At 40.4% G+C, this 20,652-nt stretch overlaps 1 protein-coding gene across 2 annotated transcripts in view; it reads right to left on the reverse strand.

Moving 5' to 3' along the window:
• Positions 1-20,652, reverse strand: part of znf536 (zinc finger protein 536) — a 297,735-nt gene that overhangs the window by 185,171 nt on the left and 91,912 nt on the right. The window lies entirely within an intron of this gene.

Here is a 20,652-nt window from a genome sequence, read left to right on the forward strand (position 1 = left end):
CAGCTGCATTCACACAAACTTTGTCACTGTGTGGTCGTATTTATTTGCGTTTTAGAATGTAACCGCATTGAAACAATCAGAAATTTTTATTTCTTTGATTTATTGCTTTGCTCTCGCTGACACTGTTCACTCTTTTAATGCATGTTTCTCTATGTCTCTCTCCGTCTGTCTTGTTCACTGAGCCGGGGAGAAGGAACTAACTTTAAATGGTGCATTTACAAACAATGCTGCATATTTTACCTTTAAACTCTCTTGAATCTTTTGTTGCAGTGATGGCTGGTGGTCAACCACAAAACATGAGCAGTTATTATTATTCTCAATTCTTCTAAAAAGAACGAACATTAAATTTAAGTATTTAGATCACTTTCTCACTGATCTGCCTCAGTCTTACTCAGAATGAAATGCCACCATGGTTTTATGTCTCTTTATTTTAACCTCTTCCTCCTTCAAAATGAACTTCATCCCATCTCATCTATTTTCAAGTACACAGCCGTCACAAATGCTTTATGTTTACAGCAGAAAGCTGGAATGATGCAAAAAAAAAAAAAATCTCGTTTTGAGATCTCATGAGGCTGTCGCAATGAAATATTTGTCAATAATGCTTTCTGTTGAAGCACATTGCACAAGTATGTACTAAAAGCACGGCGCACGTTGGGTGGCTTTGGTAAGACTCTTGATTGTTTAGACAAATGGCATTTCATCGCATCCAGATGTCTTTAAGCTGTGCTCAACCACCATCTCCGCTTTCCAAGGCGCAGGCTGAATGTATACAAATATCTCCTCATAACTGCATTCCTCATCTGGGCCTGCGAGCGTCACAGCGCTCGTCACTGAGCTTGGATGACAGCCCGCGGTACGGAGAGTTAACATTTGATATTTAGATTTTTGAGGTAATCCTCACAGAGGCAGAATCTCTGGAAGCTTGATTAGTTTAGTTTCACCCTCCCAAAAAAACAACAACAACAAAATCTGACTTTTTTAAGAGGTTAAAATCAGATATGGAGCTTTTAAGTTTTTTTTTTTTTATCTGGATTAAAAAAATACAGCACAGGAATTCCTAACAGTGGCAGAATCTTGCACAGGAACGAGGAGCTTGATTAGTTTAGCTTAGTTGAACAAAACAAGACTTTTTACAGGGTTAAAATCAGATATGGAGCTTTTAAAGAGCATATCTGAATTTAAAAATGCAGCACAGGAAAAAGCACACAAGTGGCAGGGGCTGAGGTGCACCCTGGCCGGGACAGGCGTTATAACATAACACTGGTACAAAGGGTCCCGAATAAAGACGCCCACAGGGTTGTGAGAGGGAGAGAAGAGAGAGGGAGAAGGAACAAATCGTCTGATGTTCTAAGTGGATAACAACAGCTCCTGCTATGCAGCAGCGGAGGCGCAGAATAATTTAAACCAGCTACCCGGCTACCCCACCCCTCCCTCACCCCCTGGCCACCCCTCTATTCTTATGTTAACACGGCTAAAGAGGAGTGGGCCACCCAGCAGCAGAGAGCAGAAACTTAAGTCCACGCTTCAGGAAAAATAATCCATCTCTCTGCCTCTCTCTTTGCAATGTAACTTTACTCACTTACACACACACACACACCACACACACACACACACACACACACACACACACACACATAGCGCTTGGTAGGCTGAAACAGATACAGAGGGGAGAGCACCAGTACATTTACTGTGCCTTTAAAGCATATTACTTTTCAGACAAGAGTTTGAAGAATAATAAACCGAGTGCTTAACTGGGCTATTTTCCCTTTCAGTTAACGCCACGCAACGGCGAGGCGGGGGCGAGAAGAATTCATAAGTCTTTAAATGCAGAGTAAACACTGCTTTCTTTGTTGATTGTAGAGCTCTGTTGTGTTTTTTTTGCGGATCTTGCCCCCCCCCCCCCCCCCCCCCTTCCCCTTCGTTCTCTTTCTTTGTCTGTCTATCGCTCTTTTCCAATCTCCGAACCAAGAAGGGCTGCTGTTGTGTTTGGTCTCCAAACAGCACATCTGAGGTACACACCTCGCTGACATTTTATAGGTTCAAATCTCCACGAATGGGAGGAGGGAGGGAGTCATATTTTATACCGGCGGTTTATTTTAACGGGCGCTTGTAATTAACGCAGCATGTCCTCTATCTCCCAGCCATCTATGCCAAGGCCTTTATTTAAACAACTTTATTGTGAAATGTTTGCGTTCTCAGCGTTCGGCCAGGGCCCACACACAGAATATTATTTCATACTTCAAGGGGAGGGCGCGGAGGGTGCGGAGGGGGGGGGGCTTTGGAAGAGTTTACGCTTTGAGCGGTTATTATTTTTGATTACAGCAAGACTCTTTTTAAAATGGATCAAGCACGGTAACCTTGCACATACATACACACACGGAATCTCACACTTCCAGCGACTCACGCTGAAGTTGTGAGAGGCTGAAAAGAGAACCTGTTTACAGAAGGGGTGTGCAAACCTGAAGCCTTTGCCCGGGCCAAATGTACAATCTCAGAGTGATTTATGAGAGTAAGATCACACTATTTATGTCCAAATGAGAGCACTTGTTTAATGCCGCTGCTTGGGGGCTTCTTTTTGGAGTGTGTGTTTGTGTTCTTGCAGGGTTTAATGGAATTTGATGGGGAGATTGAGTGTTTACACTTGTCAAAATGACCCGGAGTTAACACGGCGCTCAACATACGCAGGCGTTGCTCACGGGCTATCAATGCAAAGATCAGACTGTGTGATATGAGCATCCTATCAGGACGCACATGTGCGGAGCATGCTGTTGCATTTTGCGATAGTCTGTATCAGGAGCAAATTTCTTGTGGTGAACACAGAGTACAGTATGGTGCTGGTCCGTCGTGGTTTCACAATATTTAACGTTTGAGTTTTAAATGTGGATGGCCCACATGGTGTGAGCTGTCAGCATGTTAGCAGCTACATTTCCGCATAATTCAGCACTTCTGATTTGCCTTAGCTCTTCTTATGTGACTCAAACTGCAGAGCTGGACTGGAAGGAAGACAAATGCGTATTGAAACCAGATAATAAAGCGCATTTATCTTATCTTAGTAACACTTCATATTACGAGCAACAGTTAATATGTAATAAGTCCCTCATAAGATGCTTATTAACATTAATATGCCTTAATAAGACTATGTAAGTGTTAATAATAGCATAATAAACATGTAAGATTTAAAACATTTATAGGCAGCTATAAGAATAAGTTTCTATGCTGCTTATGAATGTTAATAAAAGTCTGAGTTTCTTAAAATAACTTGAAAGACTTTATTAAGATTCTAATTATGCACTAGTTAACAGTTAACTGTGCATTTTGAGGGTACCTTGTAAAAGTGTGAACAATGCTTAATGAAGTTAATTAATTGATGACATCGATTTTATCATGATTTTAAGCATGTCAGATCAGGTAACCCTGTCAACTGCTAATAAGTGCATAGTTAACTGCTAGTTAATGCATAATAAAGGATGTAGAAATTTTAATAAACAAACTACAAATGACATAAGTAAGTTAGCTAAAGTCAATAAATGTGTTTGCAATGCAATTAAAAGAAACATAAGGTTTTTAATTAACATTCTTAAGCAGTCTATAAACTGTTAAGTGTTCTATCATCTAACAGTAAACATGTTTATCGAGCTATTAATTATGTAGTCTTATTAACATATAATATTAAGAAACATCATTAATACATTTTAACTTACTCTTATTATAAGCACCTTAATATAAAGTGTTACCTTTTCATTATCATTACTGTGAGCTCTTATGCAAATAAACCCTCATAAACACAAACCATAACTGCATATTAAAAGCACACTCAGGTCATATCATGGCTTTTACAATGCAACCCATGTGATAATATGTATAATATGCAAAACAGAGTAGGTAAGTGTTGAAATATCTCTGATTCAATTCTTTGACCTTCATAAAACACTCACAGCAGATATTCGCTTCTTATCATCTAATAATAGAGCATCCTTGCTTATAATATAATATCTTACAGTGCCGTACAGTGCCAGTGCATTACCACGCCTGCTGTCCAGCAGATCAGATGGATCACAGATTGCCTTGGGGAAGCTAAGTTTAGTGTATTCTGCTTTTAGCACACACAGAGACGAGATTGACAGGAGAAAACCTGTGAGAAGGAGAGAATGACTCATGACAAAGGTTGTGATCAAGTATCGCTGCACCGCTGCAGGCAGCCGAGCCACCAAAAAACACTTTAACAAATGGATTTTGCGTCTTCTGACATTCTATGATTATTTTCCTTTTTAATACATACCCAGGAAAACGGGAATCAATGTGTTACATTGGGAGGGTTTGTCACACTTCACCAGTGCTGCAATGCAACATGCATCCAGCATGCACTCTTTAAACCAAAGTGCCAGCTTCTTTAGCCACTAAAACAGCCGCAGTCATGTTCTGACTGAAGAACATGCACCAACTAGACAGCATCTGTGCCTTATTACCTCCATCAAGGATGTTAGGGTTTTGGTTCAATTTGTTTGTGTGTCGGTTTGTTTGTTTGTCTGTTTGTCAGCAGGATTACGGAAAAACTACTGGCCCAATTTTCATGAAACAAATTATTTTTCACTTACGCACACATTGCGAAATCGGTCAATTCTAACAGCAGTGTCTATGGCAAAATGAACTGAATGTGTTGCACATGCATAAACCTGTTGTAAATAAAATGAATGGAGAGAAGAAATAAGCAACATCTAAATAATCTTTACTGTTTCACTAGGTTGATATAACCAAAATAAGCCTATTTAAATATATCCAGACATAAAGTGGCTGCAGAAGTTATCTGGTGCATCTGTATCTTCACACTCCTATAAGAAAGACCTGCTAGATTAATAAGTATAATATGATGATGATCACTCCATTTTCCAACAAAAACTCCATTCATTTCCCTTATCATTTCATAATAGTAGTTACAGAGTATGAGCATGAGCTTTATCCATGTTGTTTTAGCAACATAACTATATTTTATATGCAACATGCAGATCCTGCAGAAGTAATGAGGGAAATTGTTGGCAGATAGTATTTTGTTGATGCTAAATAAGTGCATACAAATGTCATTCTTAGGAGACACATTATCTGAACTAAGTTTAAAGACCTACCATTATACTTGTAGATAAATATACTTGCAGTGTGGCTCAAATGTCCCGCTGACCTGTGGAGGTCAGAGGTCAGACCTTCACCTGAAGTAATGAACAATAATGAACAATAATAATCATTAAACCTGATTATTTCAAATATATTTATGTCAGATAGCTGGCCGTGCTCAGATAATCTTTTAACTACAGGCAGCAGTAGTAACAACAGTATTTTAATCCTGGCTAGTGACTGACACTGTCAGTGTCTCATTTACACATGGACGTGAAAAATGACCTTTTAACTCGTGACGTCAGCCAGCTTTCTGTAGCGACCCCCAAACCAGATTCTTTCTGGACCATCCTGCTGCAATTTGAAACAATTTGTCCAAAAGCACCCCATGTGAAAAAACTGTCTCATGGCTGTGTTTAATTTAGCTGAGGATTAAACAGTTTGAAAAACATATGTTAAAAATTATGATTTTTTGATTGCATTAACATCTAAGAAGTAAAGTCATGGTTTATTCCTGTGGGTGTAAGTAAAAATTAAAAAAAAAAAAAAAAAAGAGAGAACTACTCATTTTACCATGAGAACTCTTCAAAGACTTCTCTTGATTCCCATACAGGGCAGATCTCAGTCTTCGTTTTTCTTCATAACATACACATAACCTTGGAAGAAATGTTCTAAAGTGGCCTCTTAGCCTTGTTAGCATTCATTCAAGAAATAATGAGCTGAATAATGGCTGAAAGTGAACAATTATTGCATCTAATCTATATGCAACATGGATGTATAGAGGAAAAGTGAAATGAAAAATGTCCGTGCCTTTTAAAACAAGAAGCTCTTCAGAAAACCAATCCTTAATGGGTGTGAAAATGTATACACAGAGAGGAGACAGGACTTCACACTGGCACCACAAGAAGCTCTTCACTGTATTAAAAGCTCGGTGACATCATCATGATGAGAAATGCATATGCAAAAACATTCTTATTTTCCCCGCGGATTCAAGTGAGAAAGGAGGAATCTGCAGAACTATTTTATTCTGAAAGGAAGCCACCAGCGTGACCCATTCTGGCCTTTAAAGTGAACGCTCGGTGCAGCTGGATAGTGTGCTGCTGGCCACATCTATTTGCTCTGGTACTTAAATGCAGCGCTACACTTGACTTAAATGTCTGATCAGACGGACCAAAGTACGTGAGCAGGTGGAAAAATTGTGTTTTAGTTGAAAAAAAAAAGTGTTTCGTGTTGTTAGGAATGCAGACATAATCTTATTTGTGGAGTTTAAAGGTACAGTGTGTAAGATTTACAGGGATCTATTGGCCTAATATTGATAAGTATGTTTTAATAGTGTATTTATCACCATAAAATAAGAATTGTTGTGTTTCCGTTACTTTAGAATGAGCCCATATCTACAGAGGATGTGGATCCTCTTCCACTGACGCTGCCATGTTGAATTACCATGTTTCTACCTTAGCCCAGAATGAACAAACCTAACACTGACTCTAGTTTAGGCCTTTCACATTTTTCATGATTTTTGCAGCCACTGTAGTATTTTCTTAACCTTGACGGGGAGGGTGAGGCGAGCAGTATTTGGTGAGTTTGCAATCCACAACCTTGCTGCTAGATGCCACTAAATTTTACACATAGGTTGTTCAAGCATGTCACACTGAGCCAGAGAAGAACACTTTCACACCAGATGAGGAGGTAGCTAATGTTACAAAACTGTAAGTTACCAAAGCTAGTTAGCTAGCCTATTGAATCAGTCCAGTCTCACGCCAAAGCGTGTAATAGAACCACCAGTTCTCTAGAAGATAAAGTGTCAGTGTCCAGTTTTGCCTTGCTTAGACGTGACAAATAACCCAGGACTTTCATACAGGATTCTACTGGTCACCCTTCATGTCTGTCTGAGTTTTACAAGTACTTAACCATTGAAAAGTATAAAAAATTGGTACTAAACAGCATGAAATTAGTTTAAAACTTTTTTTTTCTTTCTATTTTCCTGAAAAGTAACAGTTTTTGACATATGAAGTTTCTGCCTGACAATGACATTATTTTAAGGAAATAAGCCACAATCTTTTCGTAAACCTAACCAAGCAGTTTTTCTGTCTAAACCTAACCAAGCAGTGACCATCACCAGAATTCTTTTCAGCAAGCTTTATTTTGAAAGTCTAATCAGATGCTAACTTGCTGAATGCATGTAGGTCTAGACTGTCATGTTTGACTGCTGGGTCTTATACATACTTTGGCCCTGTTAGATCTTCGTTTTTTGCCACTGAAGTTTGCATGCTAGCCAACCTGAAAGCACTCTGAAAACGTAAAGGTTCTTTGGCTTTCAAATAACTGTGTGCACCAGTCTGTCACTTCCTTGTTCACTCCCACTATCCCCGTTCCTTCTGTCCTTCCTGATGTCATTTTCCTTCCCTTGCCTTTCCTCCCTCTCCATCCTCTCCATCCAGCACATCCTCAGCCTCCTCTTCCCCTCCCCCATATGTTGTGGTGTGAGAGGCTATAAGGGGATAAAGTGAGGTGTAGACACTTCTTTAGCCCGGTGGAGGCCAAACAGATCGAAGACAGAGAGCACCTGGCTTCTTAGTGAGCTGCACACTAAGAACTCCCATTCTCCCCTTCCTTTCTTATCATCTTTCCTTCTCTTATATAATGTTCTTGATCCTTCCTTGTGTGGTTATACTACTTCTTTCTAAAATAACGTGTGTGTTAGGCTGGCGTTGTCTTTTAAAACAGCCTCTGTCTGATATGAATCTAGACATTTTCTCACATTGTGGCGAAGCTGCTGTAAAACAAACCAAAAGTAAAACTGCTGTGAGGAGAATACTGTCTTTTTAAAGTGTACTTGGTTCACTGACTATTTAAAGGCATAACATACACACCTCCAGCACACTTTCTCTCTGCCTTGCACACACTCACAATCATGTTCCCAAGTGCTCTCCAGCCCAACAAGTAGGGGTAGTGGCCCATTCACCAGAGCTCTATTGATCATACCTGGCTCCGCCAAACTCTCTGCTGTGTCTTTCAAACCTATTCAATTTTTAATCACCAGCTTCAACATCAGAACAAGTCCCTGTGCTGTCAAACCCACACATACACACTCGCACACACACACACACACTAATGTGCACACAGGAAAGAATGCAAAAGCCACAAACATACACAGCTGCAAATGCGCACAGAAACTTAAAAACATGCATAAACATCTCTCTACTCTTACTACCCACACTACTTCAAACACCCTTATCCCTTTATCTCTACACATACAAGTACAGTGCGGCTCCCTCTATCACACGAAAAATACAGAGGAGGAAGTACAGCGAGTCATTCACTGATCACAACCTTGACGGTTTGATCCCCATCTCCTACTGTCCACGTATCCTTGGGCGACCCGTTCTCACTGCATTGGGCGAGAGGCGGGGTACACCCTGGACAAGTCGCCAGTTCATCATTCAGGGCTGACACATAGAGACAAACAACCATTTATGTTTACACATACGGGCAATTTAGAGTTTCCAATTAACCTATTATGCTGCATGTCTTTGGACTGTGGGAGGAAGCCAGAGAGAACCCACGCAGACACGAGGAGAACATGCAAACTCAGCACAGAGAGGTCTTGCGCCAGCCACAAATTCCCCAGACCTGAGCCAGCTGTGGGATTTAAACTCAGGACCTTCTTGCTGTGAGGCGACAGTGCTAACCACTGTGCCACCGTGCCTTGCGCAAAACAAATACTTATGAATACAGAAAAATTGTGTTGTGGTTTCCTCTTGTATTTCCACTGAAATACCCGGTTGTTTTTGGTAAGGCTTTTTCCATGCATTGTGCTGTTGCAAATGGCCCGCAATCCAAATGTTGCATAGTTTATTAAACCTAATGATGCCCCGTACAACCTGAAAAGTGGATTTTTTTTCTGGTTCTACATCGTTACACTCATTTTAAAATTTGGACTCCATATGCATTGTCAGAAGTCGGAAAAATATGTCAACAAGAAAGCAAAGTTCATGACTTGTTAACTTCGGATTCACTTCAGAATAACAACGAAAACATAGTGGAGAAGGTAGAAGATACACCCTAACTGCCACCAGGTGTTTCGCACACTGGGTCAAGTAAACACAGGACCTTCACCCAGGAGATTAAGTAAGGAGATTACTGAGTAAGTAGAGTAATGCCAATTTTTACTGATTTTAACACAAACCATTATCTTTTCGGAAACGTAAGTAAGTTTTATTTTTTTGTCCTTTTGGAAAGTCATTGCAAAGTTATTCTTGCTAACTTGATCCCAAGTGCAAAACTGATGCTAGAAGGGTACGTGGAGCATCATAGCATAGGGACACTGACCAAGCCGCTGTATTTGAATACATTGTGTGCCGTGGGACAAAAGTCATGGAACCCCGAATTGCTTTCTGCCACCGGTGTGTCAGGGGTTGAACAAGTGGCACAAACCTCCCTTTGGATGAAAGTGTTATATAAATGTAGCCATTTACCTTTTACAGATGGATGCTTCTAAGCTATAAAGCATATTACTACAGACAATTCAAAACCAGAGGTTGTTCTCGCAATGCCAGCTGACAAATAGTATTTAAATCTACATCTGTGTGTGTCTGTGATTGTGTGTGTGAGAGCGAAAGAGGCATATAAAACCATGTGTTATCACCTGGCCCTGTCTTGTGCCCAGCCCCAGACTGTAGCCAGCTTTGACCTTGGGCTCCGCTATATTCATTACATCATTAAGTTACCTCTTCATTAACTTTTCATTGTTTATGGAGGAGGCATCGGGAAGGAGAAGAGATGGGGTGAGGTGGTGGTGGCGGGGGCTCTTTATCAAAAAAAAAAACAAAAAAAACCTTATCCGTGGCTGGGCATCTGGGCCCTGTTCTGCCTGCCCAAGAGTCCCTCCCCTGCAGTGTGAGGGGGGGTGTAAGCAGGAGATTAAACCGGAGGGTTTGTGTAAAGTTGTTGGTTTGATTCTACAAACTAAAAGAGTGGGAAAAATGGGTGGGGAAATACAGGGAAGAACACTACTTTCTTTCTACAGATACTGCCCTGTAGTGCCTTTGAGCAAGTACTCAACCCCCAACTAGAGGTCACAGGTCCACTTAGTTTTAGTCAACAAGAGACAACCTATTATGCTAGCCAGGCTGGGTCCAAATTCAGTGTAATCAGGTTGGTCCCATTCTGTTACTGAAGGCCTTGGATCCAAGCAGACTGCTCAAATCGCATGGTGCATGAAAATCACTAGAGTAAAAATTTGGGTTTTGTTTTTGGTGAGAGCGTACGCTATGATCTCGATTTGTCAGATACATGTTGCTGAGACTGTCCTCTGAAGAAACACAACAACAGTTTAAGCAAATGTTGCTGCTTTATTCTTTTTATCCAAGGTGCTTGGGAGGCGGCACTACTGTCGCGCCTGCCATTACTAAGCTATCAGCTCCACAGGACATGGAAGAGCAGTTGATTATACTCGTTCAGGGATACTTTCGTTTCCACTGATGAGCATGATGAGTTAGCATAACTGTTTACCGTAACAAATAGAAAGGTAACAACCGCGCAGCATATCATCATTCTCACCAGTTATCCACAGTTCTGAGCTGATATACCTCCAGGACAACGCCAAGTATCTTTGAATCAGTCCAGTTAGCCGCTTTTCCATCTTCAGTTCAGCTGACCTTTCAACCGGATGTTGTGACGTTCTTGGACGGAAAGGGTGAAGAAAGTCTTGCGGAGCTGACTGGTTAATCTGACCTGCATTCAAAAAAGTTGATACTTTTCCATCAGTTTGAGCCACAGGACACGCCCAGATAAACAGGCAAGTCACAATGAATGTGCATCATTGTTGGCTTTGTTCGCTTGTTGCACATCTAATGAATGTGTACACACAAAAGACACAAATCTGGACAGCCTGATAGAGCCACAAATTTGGCATAAGGACGAGGATGGTGTACAGACTTCTGTTTGACAATGGCTGCAGTTGTTCACTGACCATACGTACAGTTTCATATCATTTGGCTCACATTATCATATTTCTTCTTTTCTTATATGGTCGGGGCTTACCAATTGTATTTAGAGGCGTATGCTCAAGTGCAAATGTAACAGCACTGCAGTTGAGCCACTGTTGGACTGAGAGACACCTGTTTGCCTGCTTGTCTTTTGCTTCTGATCACAGGTTCTTAACACACCCAACAAATGACTCAAAATCATTAATTCGTTGTTTATTTTGGAGTCACTTTGCTGCTCTTTTCGTATGCGGCTGCTTGTTAAATGACGGGACATCACGGATCTGTCTGGGTCAACCGCCATTTCAAATTGGGTCTAATTATCCCCTGGTCCATTTCAGACTGTCCCTGGATCCCTTTCGGCCAAAATCTCTATTGTCAAAAATGTACTTCTGCATTTCGATTTCGGGTTGTTTCTCTCAGACTTTCGCCCCCAGCTGCTTCAGTGTTTTTAATGGGCGGCCACCAGTGAGACTGTGTGTAACTGTGTGGAATATGAGCAAAGTGTTACTGGTAAAGAGCAAGACGCTCAGTGGATAAATAAAGCATTTGGCATTCGATTTAATGTACTTAATGTGCAACGTGACTTTTGCCCACATTTTTCACTTGTGAAAATAAGCACTTGAAATACAGAGCACAGACAATTCTGTGATCTGTTACCATCAAACATCATCTATCTGTCTATCTGAAATGGGATTGTGAACATATTTGCGAGGGCTGGCCTTGTAGCCACCAGGCGCTGTTGTGCTTCCACACCACTCTGGCTTTCTGTCATTAGCGATGCATCGCCCCGACCGCAGGCACAGATTGTGTTTAAAAAAAAAAAAAAAAACGGTCCTTGCCAGCCACCATCTACCATTGCAAGCCAATTATAAATGGCAAATCACTATACAGCTTTGCTTACTCACTCTCCCCCTCTCACTCACTCTTTTTAACAGCAGTGCCTGGCCAGACTCCACTGCTTCTCTTGAATAACATGTGTAGATGGCCCTTTGTGTTACAAGCTGCTGGACGCTTGTTAGTTCACACTTTTTCACCGAGAGAGCTTCGAGGGGGAGAAAGAGCGATAGACGTGTTATAGACGTCGGAAAGTGTGATTCTAATTTTGTAATCCGTCTCGAACACTTTTAGGGTGACACGAGCTGGAGTCAGATCGTGGTTTTGTGTGAGTCTTTAGGTGATATTAAAATGTAAAATGACTATCCAAATACTCCACTGACTCTAAAGATCACTTACCAATTGCTGAAGTCTAATAAATTAAAGAGGAGAAATCCTTCAGGAAAAAGGGGGAGGAAAACGAAGCAGGAAAAAAATGATCTGGGGAGATGTTAATATAACTTTAAACATGCTGAGTGAGAGTTTTATGCACAAAATGGGAATCAAAAAAGAAAAGCAGGGCTCAATTCAAACTGGGGCAACGCAGCAGTAATGGGTTTCTCCTACCTACATATATTTCTCTCTGTGCTTTAGTTTCAACTTTTACTCCTCCCACACAGATGAATAAAGGATTTATGATTAAATAATTATTTGATTAATAAGGAAAATAATGGAAAGGAGAAAACAAAGCAGGAAAAGTATAAAAAGACAAACAAAGCTGTTAAAAGCCAGGTGTATATTGCAAACTTAAACCAAATTCCAGGCAAAAGAAAATGCGAATGAATGCTTGTTGGTGCCATTTCTCCAACTGGAAAACCAATATACCACTGCAGAAGAAGAGGGCGCAGCAAGTAATTAAAAAAGCACCAGGAGAACCCGAAATGGTGAAAAAGAACATAAATAAACAGGATTTCTGTTTGTTTCATGCATTAATGTGAGGAAGATTTCATCAGATCTGTGTGAAGCCATCACAGATGTAGTGAAGAGGAGCGACGAGGAGACTGACGGAGCTTATTCAGAAGAAGCCACCTCAAGCAAGCGTAATGATGTTTTTGTGATGCTGATTCCATCAACCTTTCCAAATGTGATGCTTAAAAATGAGCAGAAACGTACATTTTTGTTGGTTTTGGATGCCAATTAGTCCGTCGCTGTTCTTTTAAAATACATGTAAAAGTAGACTTCAGCAAATCAGAGTTGATAACAAACAAGATGCAAACAACTTTCCGATCTGAGATGTACATTTGCTGTCATTGGAAATGTGTTCTTCCATTTTACAGTGACACTCAGATGCCAGACTGTTACCTGCTTGCTAATGTCTCTCCTCTTTTTCTGTCCTGGCTCTTGTCTCTTTGTTTCACCCTGTTACCTCCACCTTAGAAATGTCGATTTATGTCATGTGACAACGTGCCTTTAATCTTATCAGGAACAATGACCTCTTATTGTTATTTTACTACAGAATGCTCAAATTTTGTTCCTCATCTGACATCTGATCTGCTAGTTGAGGCTTAGATCCTTACACTCACACCCTCACACAAAAGTTCTAGAGTTTTCCCATCTCTAGACTTCTTCTTGCTGGTTTTGTAAATTGCAAATTAACATTATTTTACCATGCAACCTGTCAAGAAGTTTTGGAGTCAGACAACAACGTACAAATATATAACATCTTTAAGCCACATCTTGTGTTGAATCTATGACAAGTGCTCTCCAAAATGCAAAGACTGCAAATTGTAATTTAAACTGAAACTAATTTATTAATTAATAACTAAACATGGGGAAAACCATAGCTTGTGCTCAGCCCAGGGTTTCATTTTGACATAAGCCATGTTTCAGGTATCAAAAACTCCTAAATGACAATATGACTGTAACACTGATACATTGCATGCATGCATACCACACACAGTCAACCAGTTGATGTTATCTTGCAGTTGTTGTTTTCCAGTAAGTTGCACTGCACCAGGTCACTCAATTTTAGGTTGGTTTATTGTGGTAACAAATGAGATGTAGAATAGTTGGCAACTGCAACTGAAAGGCCAGATCAGCAGAAAAGTGTTCCTTCTTCCTCCAATCTGTCCTCCTCTTATAAACAAGTTTCTGTGTCATATACCACCTCTGTTCTTTATGAATTAGTTTATTTATTTACAGTATGAGTTTGAGGGATTTTTTTTTTTTTTTTTTTTTACAAAAAGGAGCTCCAACGCTTTGAAATGAGCAACAAAAATCTAATTCATGTAACCAAATGGTGATGAAAAATGCCAAATCCCTTGACCAAATGTAAGAAAGAGAAAAAGAATAAAAGGGAAAATTACGCCAAGTCTGGCCATACAAAAACTTCTCTCTGCAAACATAGTTGCTCGTTTAATTCAGTTTAATCAGCCAAAGTTGATTGATTGAACCCGACACACTTCGACACGTGATGGACACCGAAACTGAGACAGATGAGCTCAGTTTTCATCCAGGCCAGATTGCCTGAAATTGTAATGTGGTGAATCAAATAACTGAAACTAGAATCACTGCCTCAGATGTTTGTGCCTTAACTTTAAACTTTAAAGAAAGAAACTTTTTTTTTACACAGCAGCCGTTTTGACATGAAATAGTAAACACAGGTGTTAGCAATGATGCTAATTAAGGCTCCGTTCCATTCAGGCCAAACAGAGTCGGGGTGCTGCTGTCATGGATGTGGGCTCATTGGAAAAACTCGGGACCTTAATTAGTATCATTGATAACACCTGTGTTTACCTACTTTACTTTTTCATATCAATATGGCTGCATGTGGAAAAAGTCTTAAAGTGTTCCCTGTGAGAAACTTGCTGTCTTCGTTTTTACAGGGGAGCACAGGGATGGAGAGCTGAACATTATGACGTCACAGTGACGCAGACCTTTTGGATATAAAATGTCATTACTCCATCATTTTGTCACATTAGAAATCTGTATGAAATTTCGTCATAATCTCATTTTGCCCATCAAATTCTAATCAGCTTGTCCTTGAGTGCAAGTGAACATTTGTGCTAAATCTGAAGAAATTTCCTGAGATATCGCTTTCTAAAGAATGAGACAGACAGCCGAAAAATATAATGCCTCCAGCCATGCCTATCGCTGGCACGGAGGAATAAAAAGCTAAATTTTTCTAATTTTTCTCAATAGTCAAACATGATTTATTGTAAAAGAAAAAGTTTAAAGTGCATGATGACTGAGTGAAGTATTGCCAAGTAACTTTTCGATAATGGAGTGAAAAATAAAGCGCCATTATTGTCTAATGTTTAGTTTTGTTTGCCTTAAATTTGACATTTGAATGGAAACATACAGTACAGGGACCTCATTACAGAAACTTCCTAAGTCTGAAATCCAATCTTATCTCACTAAAGGATGACATTTAGGATTCTGCTATTACAGAACCTGCTTCCTAAGTACATTTAGGAAAATATCCTATCTTAGAATAGACTTTTAAAAAATCTGCTAAAAATGTCAGCACCGCAACTGTTAGGTCTACATGTCAATGACAATGAAGAACAACATGAATACTGAAATATGGCTAAAACCATATGACGACATACTAAATTCCCTGGATCCCCATGAAATGGTACCTATCAACTGCTAAGACGATTAATTTTGAATTTGATCCTGGGCCAATAATCGGCAAGGAAACTTTCTGAACTGGACACTCATCTTTTCTTGTCCATTTGCAAACTGGTTCGCCAGTGAAGTGAGACAGCCGTTGTCGGGGAAACAGGATGTCTTCTTCTTACCGCAGATATAGGCGTAACAGGACGAGTGCCGAATAAAGAATCAAGTTTATCGTAGGATTTCCCAAGTTAAAGTAAGATATGAGGCCTGAGATGGGACAGGACACAGCCATGAGTTTAGGAACTGCTCCTGTAATAAGAAAATAATTTTTTTTCTATTTTGGAAGCTTAAGTTAGAACAGGACAGGCACTTTGGGAAGAAAAAAACGGCATGTTTGACAAAGAATTTGATCCAGATTTAAATGTCATTCTTGTTTTTGGTTAACATCAAACGCAGGACGTTTTCAGTGACATTAAGTGACAAATGAAAGCTCCACCTGAACAGCAGGGAGTGAGGTCTGTCCAAAGAAATCCGACTTCACAGACATGTGGCACGTTCTCCACACTTCTGTATCCTTTAGTAATTCTGCTTGGCACATGAACGTTCTGTACAGTAAGTACTTTACTGACATCAGATTACAGACATTCTGAGTACTAAAGCATTTCTCCGATAATTACCTCTCTGTCTGCAGCTGCCATTTCAGCCGCCAAGGTGTGAAGTTGCCATATGCACCTGTAAGGTGTCAAGGTCTCTCCATTTATCGTAAGCACACACTCACAAAAAGCCATTCCTCTGTCCTCGCCTGATGAAATACTCCCAACAGCACAACAGCGGGAGAAAGTGAGACAGAGCATCAGAGGGAATGAGATGAGATGGATTTTTGTCTATCTGACAGGTAACATCCAACCTGTTTTCTTCTCTGTCTCAGAGACAGTTGTGTCTGCCTCACAGCATTACTGTCAAGCTAATCTATGATGGAGCCGCTCTAACTTCCCTTCCTCGTGTTAGCCTCATGGCTGTATTCACAGACGGCGTGTTCAGCACTCGGAGCAGGCCCGTCTCTAAACCTGTTTGAGTTCTCAGGGCAAGTGTTGCAGATTAATTAAAGGTTCTATATATGACATTCGCTGCCACTGGATGTTGCGAAAGAGCACCAGCAGCTCAGAGCAAAACCAACGGGCGCGTCAGCCACATTTACACCCTAACCAGAAACGGTCATTACATTGCTCCGCCGGATGTACACTGCGGATATAAGTCCTGCTATTGGCCGGGATATCGCAGCATCCGCTATCTGTGTTTTCAAAGTCCCTGGGAAATGAGAACCTCCGAGCTGCAACCTAAAGACTGAAAATGGCAAATTAGCACTGGGGTCACTAATGGTATGAACATAAACAAGCTAACAGCTGTTACCTTTTCTTCTGCAGTGATGCAGTCATTTTAATGGCAGAGCTTGCATCCTGATGTGCAAATGTTGCATCAAAACAAAACTAAACTAAAGCAACAACTAAAACATGCTATAGGTAGCTTGAATTCGATGGTTTCAATTGAAAGTGAATGCCTTCAACTGAACTGCACTCTATGTACATTTCATCCACATTTCTGCAAGTTTTCTGAAAGCTTATGGATACGGACTAAATGTAGCAGCATCACCGGTAGTCTTGGGGGATGGTGTAGCAGTGTAGCCAATAGTTAAAGCGAGACATGACCACAGGACGCAATAAGGTTAATAAAGTTTTATAAGCCAGGTTACTGCCACCAGAAACTTTTGATTCTTCTTCTTTGAGGTAACACTGTGCAGCACCCTCTTGTGGTTGTATTGCTTCATAATCATGCAAACATGGAGAACACGTGGATTTCCACGTGTTCTCATATGTTTGGAGATATGGGCAGTGGCGGGATGTGTTTATTGTCATATATTAAGGGAGCATAAATGAGTCTTTAGTCTCTAACATGCACACACATAATGTTCTCATATGTAGAACCTTTTAAGTTATAAATGCATAAAATCAAGGATAGTTTCCACTGTTTCTCAGTTTTAAAGAGAGCAGATTGGTGTTTTAGAAAAGGTTAGCATGAGGTTAGCATGTGCACATATATGAAAACTCTTCCCAACACTCGGACATTAAAAAATAAAGGAAATATTGCATATGTGGTGGGCAACCTCTCAGCAGCTGATTCCTGGACTCCAAATCAAGAATATGACTCTGGTTAAACTTTTCAGAGACGGTGTTTTCAAATTTCATTATCGTACGATTGTGCACATGCATCGTCTGTGTACTCTGCTGTGGTTTTATAGTTTAGCGTGACACACAACAGTTACCGACTCCAAATGCTTCAGCTTGACTTTACGAGTGAAAGCAGCATTCATAACATTTCAAAACAGACGTAGGTGGCTGCTACGACTGGATGGAAATATGAGTTGCTGCACCAAATGCAGAGGTGACGACTTGGATCGATAGCGTTAGCGCTGAGTGTACAGTGTGTCGTCATCAGACCACACGCAGGCCTCACACGTAGCCGCAGCAATCAGAGCGCTGCCTTCGCTATCTGACGGGGAGCACCACTAGGGAAATGAGGCAGTGTGTGTGTGCGAGGGTGTGTGTGTTGTGCACATGTGTGTGAGGGAGAGAAAGACCTCAGAGCCCTAGGGATAGTGTGTCACATAAGCTCCATCACAAGGCCGCTTTATTGGGCCTGGCATGGGTCAGACCCCTACTGTCATCTTCAAATATGCCCGCCACCTGCTCACACACACACACATGAACATGCACACACATACATGCTCACACATCCATATGTGTACACGCTCGCCATACACACACACACACTCATGCATACACAAACCGGCACACATGGCTTGCAAAGAATTCATCTGGTGTTTTCTGGTAATTGCAACAAAAACACCAAATTTGGACGTGTCACATTCATTTCCCAGGACCCCAGAGTGGAGGGCTAATTTCAAACAGCCTCCCCCTCTCACACGCAGACCTCTGTCCTTTTTTCTCCAGCCGCCCTTCATCTTTTTTTTTTCTCATCCTCTCATCTCCGAGGGGAAAAAAAAGGCAGTCTTTTATACACCGGCAAGTTTCGCAGACGGTTATTTGCTTAAGAGAGGCAAAACTGACTGAAATTCCTAATTCGTCTACCCGGAAAGTGTTCATGCCACTCTGCCTTCAGATTCCACACGTCTAAGATATACGCCCAGGCCTGTGTGCCAGGGACTCAGCCGCCAATAATATAAATTAGCAATGCAATAAGATTTGCAACGCCGCCACAATCAGCCCCGAATGCATAAGCAAATCAGCCACTTTCTCCCCTCTTTTCCAACTAATGCCAGACTAGATTTTTTTCATAATAATTTCAATATTTCAATTTCAATTCAGTGCTCACTATATATGTTGTCCTTATGGTGCGTATATGTCTGTATATAATATATTCTGACATTTTATGTCTGTATACTGATATTTTTATGTGTATCTATAATATATTTAGCTGTTTTTGTGCCTCTGTATATTTATATTTGTCTGTATATTATGTACATTTAGCCACTTTTGTGTCTGCATAGAGTATATTTAGCTGTTTTTGTGTTTGTATATAGTATATTCTGACATTTCTGTATCTGTATATATTATATTCTGATGTTTTTATATCTGTATATATTGTATTCTGATGTTCTTGTGTCTCTGTATAGTATATTTTGATTTTTCTGTGTCTGTATGTAGAGGATTTTGAAATTTTTGTGTCTGTTCATAGTATATTTTGACTCTTGTGTGTCTGAATTTAGTAAATTTTGATGTTTTCGTGTCTGTATATAGTGTATTCTGATGTTTATGTGTCTATATATAGTACATTTTGATGCTTTTGTGTTGCATATGATATATTTTGACATTTCTGTGTCGATATATAGTGTATTCTGAGATTTTTGTGTCTATATATAATGTATTCCCACTTTTTTTCTGTTTGTATGTAATGTATTTTGACCTTTTTGTGTTTGTGTATAGTGTATTCTGATGATTTTGTATGACTTTGCGACTTGTTCAGTCCATTTTGTAGTGTTTTATACCTATGTGAATGCATTTATTTGCTACCCACATACAATTGGCAGACTGAACTCTCCATTATCACAAAATTAGCCCACGTGCGTGAAAGTGACAGTGTGTATTTGAGCGTCTCCAGTGCGTGTGCTTTTTTTTTTTTCTTCCCCTCACGAGCACAAGTATGGTTTCTGTGTATGACCGTGTGAATCGGTGTGTGTGCACGTGTCTGTTCTGTGTGACAGTGTGTGTATGTGTGTGTGTGTGTGTGTGTGTGTGTGTTCCCTGATGGAGATAAGTCTGAGTGGTTAGGAGGGAACAGATGTCAGCTGGTGTTGGCTGCCAGGAAGACTGAACAAAGCCAATCACGTTACCTTCCTGTCCAAAACGCATGGCAGACGGAGACCTGCATCTAACAACAATTTGTGGCATTGACTCTGAGCATGCCACCCTGCCTGCACCCCCCACCTCACACAAACACACATAAATACACATACAGAGACACATGCATACACACACCAACACCATCCTGTTTGGAATAAACCTGGTGGAGATATGAAAGATTGCAGGGGGAACTAACAAAATGGCGTCTGTAATGTGATCTGCCCTTGTTGCTACAGTAGCTTAATCATTCATAAGCCTGTACAATGGAGGGACTGGCAGGCATTACTGAGTCTGTACCAGGGTCCTTTGTTCCTTTTTAAAAATTTATTCTTAACTGTTTTTAATCATGAAATCACGTCTGAATGCCGTAAATCGTGTTTTTCTTTCTATAAGCTCATCAAAAAAACAAACAAAAAAAAAAAAAACAGCGTTTAAACGTTAAGTGACTCACTGCTTAAAAAAAACTGTCCCCTCTTCTTCCTCTCCCTTTTACTGTCCCTCTTTCAATCTCTCCCTCTCATTCGAACACAATCACGTTCGCAGTAAGTTCCTCCGTGCGCTGGGATAAAAGTGTAAAAGCTAATTTGGGAGAGAAAAACACAGATCTTAATTCTTTTGGAAGAGCGGAGTGAGTCATGTAGAAAAGCATATTCACCATGTATCATAAACAATAGGGAGACAAGAGAATAACACACCCACGCATG

The sequence above is a fragment of the Lutjanus erythropterus genome, chromosome 1 (genome assembly GCF_056507025.1).
Source record: "Lutjanus erythropterus isolate fLutEry1 chromosome 1, fLutEry1.hap2, whole genome shotgun sequence".
Lineage (NCBI taxonomy): Eukaryota > Metazoa > Chordata > Actinopteri > Lutjaniformes > Lutjanidae > Lutjanus > Lutjanus erythropterus.